The sequence below is a fragment of the Engraulis encrasicolus genome, chromosome 23, assembly GCF_034702125.1.
Source record: "Engraulis encrasicolus isolate BLACKSEA-1 chromosome 23, IST_EnEncr_1.0, whole genome shotgun sequence".
Taxonomy (NCBI): domain Eukaryota; kingdom Metazoa; phylum Chordata; class Actinopteri; order Clupeiformes; family Engraulidae; genus Engraulis; species Engraulis encrasicolus.
The window spans coordinates 10,920,904-10,924,667 of NC_085879.1; the positions used below are offsets into that span (position 1 = coordinate 10,920,904).

Sequence of the window (3,764 nt, forward strand, 5' to 3'; positions counted from 1 at the left end):
AGGATGATTGGGTTCAAAGTCTCATCGATGCTATCAGAAAAAATAAGGCTTTAATGGGAATGACCGTTTGTTTTCGTTTCATAAACACTTTAATAGTCCACAATAAGACAAAAAGTCCCTGAGGCGAGCGGGTGGTCTCCGCCTCTGGTCTAGTCATGGAGGCCGAAGGAGTCTCCCTGTGCACCAGGGGAGGAGAGAGTGAGAGGTTTTCAGGGTGTATGTGTGGGTGGGTACCCAAGCATGTCTGTTACCCCTGGTTGGTGGCTGCTCTGCATTTGACTGTGTCGGTGTGTCCTGTGTAAGGAGGGGAAAGGGGGGACTGTGTGTGGGGGTGTCCGCAAACGTGTATCCGTGGTCAGGTGTGGCTAATGGTCGTGTGGTCATGGGGCGTGTGGAGGGGGGGTTGCTGTGTGGTACATCACCTCCCCAAGTCGCTCCAGCACTTGACCGTGGCCTACCCAGCGGCTGTCCAGTTTCGCGCAGCACCCCTTCCTCCGCTGCCGGCTGTAGAGTCGGACCAGTTTGCCCACCTCCAGTTCTCGGCTCCTGTGGTGCAGGTTCATAATTTCTCCTCTGCCACACCGCTGCTAAGCACCAACACCCTCAGTCCTGATCTGAAACAGAAGTGCAACAAGAAAATACTACATAGCAATATACAAGATCTTAAATACAAATGCATGCTTCAGAGCCATCTAGGTTATTTAGTGGCGCCCGCAGTCCAACTGATATTAAGGTCTGAGGCCATAGCCACACACAGTTTTGAAAATGGCCATTTAAATTAATCGATGCCTGTATCATTTACAACCTAAACATATATTGGAAAACATTCATTTTCATTATTATCATCTGTACAGAGATTCAAAAATGCATCACTAAATTTGACAACAATAATAGCAATTTATTGATGATTGGACTAATATGTAACAATGCATCAGTAGGACTATGCCATTTATTAATCTCACGAACCTTTGCAATGACAACGTATGCCACAAGCAGTCAGGTCCATCAAGTCACCAAGGTCAAGTTATCCAGCCGTTCTAATGGAGGAATCGCAGTTCAAAGCCAATGAAATGCTCCCGGAACCAAGCACCATTTAGCACCTTTAGTCCTGATCTGAAACAGAGAAGTAGAGATATACTATGTATTAAATACAATGCATTTATGATCGGGGTAATATCATACGATGCATCAGTTGGGCTACACCATAAAAGTAGCTTCATTTGTATAGCACAATTTATACAACACATGCAGCTCAAAGTGCTTTCACAATTGGGGGAACATTTTTTGGCAGCGTTCATGCAGGTGGCTAGACCAACAGTATTAAGTGGTGGAAAAATAATGAAGTCAGAATACAGCATAAATGTCACCAACCTTTTAATGACAACATGCACCACGAGGGGAGTCGGGTCCTTCAAGTCACCAAGGTCAAGTTGTCCAGCCGTTCTAATGGGCGAATCCCAGGTCAAAGGCAACGGAATGCTCTCTGTTCCAAACACCAACACCTTCACTACTGATCTGAGACAGAGAAGTACAGGGAAATACCATATTAGCGATATATGTATGAAATACAATGCATCTAGGATCGGGGTAATATCTAACGATGCATCAGTTGGGCTACACCATTTACTACTAATAAAAGTAGCTTTATTTGTATTGCACAATTCATACAACAAATGCAGCTCAAAGTGCTTTCATCGTTTCGGGGGAAAATGTTGGCAGCGTTCATGCAGGTGGCTAGATCAACAGTATTAAGCAGTGGAAAAATAATTAAGTCGGAATACAACATAAATGTCACCAACCTTTCAATGACAACATGCACCACGAGGGGAGTCGGGTCCTTCAAGTCACCAAGGTCAAGTTGTCCAGCCGTTCTAATGGGCGAATCCCAGGTCAAAGCCAACGGAATGCTCCCTGTTTCTAAACACCAACACCTTCACTCCTGATCTGAAAAGAAAAGTACAAGTAAATTCTTTATTGGCAATATACAGTGTACTAAATTCAAATGGTTCAGACTCTAAAAGAGCCAGACAAACACCCAGGGAATTAGTGGAGCCCGACTGCTAATGTTTAAGGCCACACCCACACACGGTTCTCTGACAATATAATGTTAAAATTTCCATTACAGATTGCAACCTAAAAGTACAATTGAAACATTATTTTTCTGCATAGTTTCTTTTAAGAGAACAGAATATATCAATAAGCATATTTGGAACCAACATTTCTACTTAAGATTCTCACAGACCTTTAATAATGCTAAATCTGATCAAAATGACCATGCACACACCCACTATGATATACTCCACAAGGGGGTCTGATCTCACAGGGGTTAAAATAGAATAACAATGAATGAAAATGATACAAATTCTGTGGTCAATTACTTACAATCACCGAGATGTTGGCGGCTGCAGGCCTACGTTAGAGTCATTGAAGTTAACTGCAAAAGATTTTAAGACATTCAGTGAACGTGCAGTAGCCTACAACATTATTTCACGAGAACATTTGTCAGGATCATGACGACAACTACAATGTTAAGATTAGTCCACTTGTGAATCACACATCCTAGACGAGCAAACACTTAATTTGCTGAGATTTTAGCGATTGACTTTCATGACCGTGGGTGACTTATTAGGTCTCGCAACTTGTTACATGCATGCAAAACGTCCCATGCTGCAAAACATTAGAAGTTCTAGTCGGAGGGGCTAAACACCGTGTTGTGGGATAAGACGGAGGGAAATTAGGCGCGAGAGACTGGTGCACCAGGCGGCTACCAGACGTGAGACAATCTGAAACCATGCTGCCGAATGGTGCAGACCTACGCTAAGCAATTATTACTTCAACCAAGAAAACCGGTGCTCCACTTTAAGTCGCCTGTTCCCTCAAAGTTCACAATAGTTAATTCCCTCAGACGGCCCACACATACCACGAACCAATATTTCGATAAACGAATATCTGCTTGCAATCGAGAGAAAGATGTTACCTCGTCGCCGCCTGGCATTATCTAAAGCAGTGCATGAACTCCCAAGCCCCCATACTTTACTCCCCATCTCGCTCTCATGAGCAGAGCATGTACAAAGTTTAAATAGAAAGCACTCATGACCCTGAATGGGTTACATTATTGACCCACACCAAAAACGTACATTTCGAACAGTTTGCAGACAGAGGAAACTGACAACCGCAGTGTATTAGAACCAATGCAACAGAGTATGTCCACCTGCGTGCGAAACTGGATTCACACATGCTACTTTCCATTAAAAATTAACTATCACATTGCCTAAACCTACACTTTCCCGTTAAATTCCCCAATGGCGGGGTATAGCTTACACAAACCGTCTTTTTTTGTCAAACTTTCATCTTCGATAGGGACACGGACCGTTAGCTAGCTAGCCTGCCAATGCCAACACCTGACTGACTGGCTAGTCGTTCATTTCATGGCCTTTTCGTAACAATCTTTTCAAGACAGTGTTTTAAAACATTGCGATATTAAGTACTCGCTAATGAGCGGATTATTCATTGGGATTTCCCCCCAGCAATTCTCTCTTACCTGTTTCTCTGCATGCGGCCGCCATCAATCCATCTTTTTTGAACAGAACACTGCTTCCAAGACGCATGCGCAAGGGGAGGTTCCAAATTAAAAGAACAAACTCATTTGTTTTGGTTTCATGAATGTTAGATATATTCTAAATATATTGTGTTGGAACAATATTATTTGAATGCATTTGATATTAACCCTAACTCATTTCTGTTGGTTTCATAGACGTTTCATA

The 3,764-nt window shown here is 42.9% G+C and overlaps 1 long non-coding RNA gene across 1 annotated transcript; it reads right to left on the reverse strand.

Annotated features, from left to right (window-relative positions):
* Window positions 1-239: 239 nt before the first annotated feature.
* Window positions 240-1,503, reverse strand: LOC134439637 (uncharacterized). Its single transcript, XR_010032804.1, has 3 exons — window positions 1,372-1,503; window positions 967-1,113; window positions 240-614 (listed from the first exon to the last, which is right to left on the reverse strand). It is a non-coding gene; the product is annotated as an uncharacterized LOC134439637 (long non-coding RNA).
* Between the last annotated feature and the right edge of the window lie 2,261 nt (window positions 1,504-3,764).